This window comes from Acanthochromis polyacanthus, chromosome 12, assembly GCF_021347895.1.
Source record: "Acanthochromis polyacanthus isolate Apoly-LR-REF ecotype Palm Island chromosome 12, KAUST_Apoly_ChrSc, whole genome shotgun sequence".
In the NCBI taxonomy this organism is placed as follows: domain Eukaryota; kingdom Metazoa; phylum Chordata; class Actinopteri; family Pomacentridae; genus Acanthochromis; species Acanthochromis polyacanthus.
The window spans coordinates 31538643-31544729 of record NC_067124.1 but is presented as its reverse complement, the minus strand read 5'-3'; the positions used below and the strand labels follow the sequence as shown (position 1 = coordinate 31544729).

Below are 6087 nucleotides of genomic sequence, written 5' to 3'. Positions count from 1 at the left end.
GCATCAGGAAGATCAGATCCTCCCTGTCTGAACATGCAGCTCAGCTCCTGGTCCAGGCTGTCGTAATATCACGGATCAACTACTGTAACTCCTCACTGCCAGGCCTCCTTGCATGCACAGCCAAACCTCTGCAGAAGATCCAGAATGCAGCAGCATGTCTGGTTTTCAATCATCATGTCACCCTGCTGTTCAGATCGCTTCATTGGCTTCCATTTGCTGCCCGTATAAAATTCAAAACTCTAACACTTGCATTCAAAACTACAGTGAAAACAGCTCCCTCCTACCTGAACTCTCTCATTCACATATACAGTCCTGCCCACTCACTGCGCTTGGCCAACAAAAGGCAGTTGATACAACCACCACAACAGGGCTGGTCGATAGCTAGACTCCTCTCTTCTGTGGTTCCTGAATGGTGAAACGAGTTACCAAACTCTATTCGATCTGCAGAGTCACTCTAAGTCTGTTAGAAAGTATTAAAAACTCAACTCTTCATGGAACACCATGAAGAGAAAAACCCCTATTAGCTACATCTACTGCCTGTAGACACTACAGTCCTACTATGACTCTTGTTTCTCCTGACTAGATCCTTGCTTGTGCTGTATCTACTCTCAGATGTATGTCGCTTTGGGGAAAAAAGCATCTGCTAACTGAAATTTTTGAACTGTAGAAATGATTGCATACAGCTATATTTAAGTGTCAAATTAAACACAAACCCTGCAACAGACTGGCGACCTGTCCACAGTGTCCCCTGCCTTCACCCCAAGTCGGCCAGGATAGGCTCCAGCACTTCTCGTGACCCCAATGAAGATTAAGCGGTGTATGGATAATGGATGGATGGATGGAAATCAAACACATGAAAAAAGCACATATTAAAATGATTTTTTAAAAAAGCAGAAATGAGCCAAACAAAAACAAAAAAACTACATAACTTTTCAGCTGTACTTTTAAAATTAATCTTTTAATTTAAAATTATATTTAAGGATACGAGGTTAATAAGGTGTCATATAGAGGATAAAATCTGTATACTGGAGTTGGCCTTGTATTTTTTGTTCCATGATGCATAAAGGAGGAGCAGAGTGAGCAGAGTCCTCAGTCATCCTCACAGTGAGGAGCTGGACAATATAACGGTATGCTCCTCCACCCCCACCCCCCTCTCCCCCTCCCCCCACCCCCTGATCGGCGCACCGCAATGCCTGCTGGGTATCGGAGTCTTCGCCAAACAAAGAGGAGCGGCGTTCGCCACGCTGCCCGGCGAGCCGCAGCCTCCGCCGAGAACTACCAGTACCGAGATGCTCGGCTCGGGAAGCTTTCCGGTAAGTGCGTAAAAATGTTTGGACCGGGCGCTGGAAGAGGGGGGAAAGTGTGAGGTGAGGAAATGACCGGGCTGCTATTTTTAAATTGGCTGTAACTAATTTCAAAGGAGGAGGCGGAGGAGGAGAGCGGATCGGGAGGGATGCAGGAGTCCCGCTGACCCCCGGACGAGCCGAATCACGCCGTGGTGAGTTTTTGCAGGAGGGAAGATTTCTCCGCAGACAATAACCTGCAAGTTGCGCTACAACTTGGCCGATGCGAAACAAGCAAGAGTGGGGGGAAAATGCGCGTTTTCGGTGCGACGCTGTGCGCAAATGTGCCTCTTTTCTGCACAGTCCCGGTGCCGGAGGGTCTCTGTGATGTTTCTGCTGAAATCGCCGCCGCCGTTTCACCACCTGAAACTCCATTTTTTCCCCCCACTGATGCTCTGCTCCGTGCACAACAAAGGAGGAGTGTGATCAGCAGGATGTAGATGGTGTGTGTCGGTGATTGCATTCGGTTTGTGGGCTGCACCTCCAGCTCCCTGTGCCGGTTTTTTCTTTTTGCACAACTGCGCGTCATGATATGGAAAAAAGAAGCATCCATAGGCCTCTGAAACCTTCTCCGTGCATGTGTTGCATCTTCCAGGAGGATGCTGCATTAGTCTGAAAATCTCAGTTTCAACATATTTATCACTTTGAGCTGTAATTAAAAGCTTTAAGGTGCTCAGATTCTGCACATCTGTACATTTAAGGGGGAAAAACAATCCTCTTCACTCGCAGTATTAATCAGGTAATTATTAATATGTATGTTTTTATTCGCTACAAGTCTTCTGTTATGTGTAAGTGAGTTTTTGAGAAGCGTAATGTGGTTAAAATGTTAGGAAAAACGATAAACCTCGCGTGACAAATCCCACTTTTTTTCTTTTGAGTTAATTATGAAGCTGAAGTCGGTTTCTGATTCGACACTTAAGGGAAAAGTTAAGGGGAACTCAACTTCCAGTGCTGAGCCACCATTTCTGTTTTTTTTTTCACTACATTTTAAAGATTTAAAACTGTGTAAGACATTTCATGTAAACCCTTAATGCTATTTGAAACCGACTTTCATATTTGTATAGCCTCTGTTCTACTTGTGAAAAAGGGAGATTTCACTTTTTTCACATGTAGAACGCTTCAGACCAGATCCAGACTGAAACCTGCTATGTACAGACTGGTCAAATCTAGATTAGGTTGCCCTACATAGGCTAAATAGTCTTTTAACACAGTCTCTGATTCATTAAACCTTTGTTCTATTTGTTGAAATTCAACGAGCAGTAAGATTTCACCGCTTTTTTCACATGAAGACCACATTAGACCAGGTCCAAAGATATGTAGATTGGTCAAAACTGGACTAGATTGTTCTACAGAGGCTAAAATGAAGTCTGAGGTTTGCAATTTATACTTTAATATACTTGTGAACACACCAAAAAGAAGCATTTTTTGCTTGTTCTTGTTTTGTATCTATACAAGAAGCGATCCATATCTAAAATCAGTCTATATAGAGCAGTCAAATCTGGACCAATTTGTCTATCAGAGCAAACATATTTAAAACACAGTCTCTGATTTATGGAACCTTATTTTGTGAAAATGCAGATTGGCAAGTCTGTATATAGCGGTATTGGCCCTGGACCTGGTCTAATGGAGTCTTTGTGCAAAAACAGCAGTGAAATCTTTAGAGCTGGACCCGAAACTCCGAATATTCGTTCGCTACGGCAGTATCCGGATATTAATTTTGGTATCCAAATATTCGGATATTCGTCTTTAATAGGGCCCAAATATTCAGAGGGCAGAAAACACTATTCGGGCCAGCCCTAGAAATCTTCCTTTATTGCACCAAAACATTAAAGATTTCACAAATATGAAAGTGGATTTCAAACAGCAGTAAGGGTTTTTCCATAAAGATAACTTCTTTCCTGTTTTAAACAATGTCTCAGACATTTTATGTAAACCTTTTAAGGTGTATGAAACCCACTTTCCTACATGAGGAGCCTTTTTTGTGTTTGTGAACACACAAAAAAGGAAATTTCATTTCTTTCGTGCATCAGGACCACATTGGATCAGATCTAGTCTGATCTAGGACTGATCAAATCTACATTTCACAAACAGAATAAAGATTTTACACATCAGAGACTGCGTTCTAAAGACTCTTTATGCCTAGATTTTTAATTTTTTCCGCTATCACACAGGTGATGTAAAGGGAGAGCTCAATATGTGATGGGACATTAGGGATGCAAATCGGAAATAATTTTTTTTAGTCTTTCTTAATATGTCCTATCCTGATATTTCTCTTTTTTCCTCTCTGTGTAGTATCTGCCATTGAGATATACGGTCATCATCCAAGTCAACCTCAGTCTGTCTTTAACACGAGCTTTGACAGGAGACCATGAAGTGTTACAGAAGTCTTTGTCATGGTGCCCACTGTTAGCTAAACCCACACGATGCTTTTACTTTTTAAAAGAAGTCTCCACAGTTTGGTGCAAGCAGGTGCTGCAGATAATCTGCCATACATTTTCTAACATGTATGTAGAGAATGAAGTGTCTGCATTTGGGATAGCACTCTACTGAAGTTTTTCTCAAAGGTTTTCAACCACATTCGTTGCCTTAGGAAACAGCTTGGATGCAGAAATGCAGTTTTATTTCTCAATGCGTTGCAGAGCTGTTCAGTCACTGGATTGATTTTAAAAAGTTTATTGTATTTGGGGTACATATTATGTATTAAAATTGTATCAGACAGTGACTTGGAATCTGTAGATACTGAATATTAAGTGACTTGGATCAGATCAGGGCAAAAATGCTTGATTTGGACATGGCTTTATATGAGGAGTAGATCTGCACCCTGTCTAATGGGATCTACATTAGAAAAAGCAGCGAAATTCCATATTTTTTGCATTGTCACAGATAGAATAAATGTTTCCTAAATCAGAGACTGTTCTAAATAATCTGTAGTCTCTGTTGGACAATCTAGCTCATAGTACACTCCTTTGCATGTAGTGGTTTTGGATCTGAGCCAGATGTACCTGTGCATAAAGCAGTGAAATCTCCCCCTTTTTTGCATTTTCACAAGTAGAATAACATTTTGAGATGTGTAAAAGTGTGCTTCAGACCAAATTAAGGGTTTACTTAAAACGTCTACCACCGTTTTTTCCAGATTATTCAGAGCTGCAAATTCAGTTTCCCCTCAAACCCTTCAATCGGAAACCAACTTCAGCGTCGTGCGTAAATTGTAGTATTGTGCACCAAACGTCGCAGACTGCGTGCACTGACAGTGGCTTTATGTTGAAGTGTGTTCCTGGATGTGGCCGTGTTCACCGTGGAGGGCTTGACTCTGGTTCGCTCGGCATCATCTTGACTCGGCTGCAGGAGTTTCCTCTCAGCGGGGAGAGAACCAGGAGCAGGTCGGTGTTTGGACGCTTGACGCACGGCTCCGTTTTCCTCCTTCTGCCGGAGGAGTCTCGGCTCTGCTACTCTGATGCTTTTCGCACGACAGACCGAGTCAACCTGTCAGGTAATTTGCGTGTTTTGCCTCCGGAAAGAAAGCGGTTAAGTAATAGTGAGCCTCATCTCAGCGATACAATTAGAAATCTGCGCTCCATTTAGATCTAATTAGGACATGGATTGTTAGGGCAAAGATGGAAGACGTGATACACTTGGCTCATCATTTTCAAGGCGAAGACTCACTGATGTTAAAGTATAATTCGAGAAATAGCAGCCTGGTGAAGCTGTTTAGATTTCTTTCCAGTTAATTCCTTGTATCATATATGGACTCCGTGTTTTTCCTTCAAGGACATAATGAGCTCTTGCCTCAGGAAACATTCAGTAAATTATTCAGATTGCAAGTGCCAATTGAAGAGAAGGCGGACACACTTCTTTCTCTACAAGAAGCTGCTGCCACAAAGCATATAAAGTGTTTCTAATTATTATTTTACTTCCTGCATTTCATTTTATTGTTTATTCTAATGGAAATGGAAGCGAAAGAGTCTGATCAGGTGCCTCCTCTTCCTTTGCATTTCCTCTGCCCGAGGCAAAGTAGCTTCTGAAGTTAATTTGCTCTTCTGAGAAAAGAAAAAAAGCTGCCTCATGTCTTGTGTTGCAGCTTTTCCACTTCCCAGTGGAAGAAGTCCCCACTTTAATGGGCCATTAAGAGGCAACCGCGATGGTTAAGCTGTCATCTGGCCCTGATTGATTCGGTTAGACCACGAGATGAGACTGATCTGTGCATGGGATTCCTCTGAAGCTCTCTGCTGAACGTCTCCAAGAGATGGCTGGGAGACTTTGGAGGAATCTAAAGTAACGTGCGTGTGTGCAGTGCTTGTTGATCTTTCAGTGTTTCCCTCTCTGCAGTGCAGCCTGCTCACAGGTGGAGGAAGAAAAGTTTAGCAAAGGCGAGGAGCATTTTGGGCTCCTTGTAAAAAGTGGGCCACCAGTCCCTGCGGTGAATGGCGCTTTTCTGGGGCAGGCTCGGTGATGACGCTCACCCAGCCCGGATTGGGAACAGACTCCCTCCGTCCGTCCATTTCGGAGAGAGGTGTGGAAGCTGCAGAAACGTCCGAGCAGAGACGCTGCAGCTCTACTCGATTGCAGCTTTTTCCAATTCTATCCTTGATACCTCTGCAGGACGGGCCTGTGAGTATGCTTCACCTGACTTAGATATCAGATCCGTTATCTGTGCCTCTAAAAAGGAGACAACAGTCTTAAGTAACGATTTTCTTCCACTGACTTGGCGGCGTTTTGTGCCCAAAAACCCGCACCCTGGAGTGAG

The 6087-nt window shown here is 43.1% G+C and overlaps 1 protein-coding gene across 6 annotated transcripts in view; it reads left to right on the top strand.

Annotated features, from left to right (window-relative positions):
- Positions 1-1200: 1200 nt before the first annotated feature.
- phactr4b (phosphatase and actin regulator 4b) overlaps positions 1201-6087 on the top strand; it is a 38191-nt gene continuing 33304 nt past the window's right edge. Inside the window, exons 1-3 of one of the 6 annotated variants that reach the window (XM_051956828.1) lie at positions 1244-1313; positions 1421-1498; positions 4611-4833. The gene's annotated coding sequence lies outside the window, so the exon portion shown is untranslated. Of the gene's footprint in view, positions 1314-1373; positions 1499-4610; positions 4834-5811; positions 5952-6087 lie in introns of those variants that run through there. The other 5 variants (XM_051956829.1, XM_051956830.1, XM_051956836.1 and 2 more) reach the window with 5 other exon arrangements.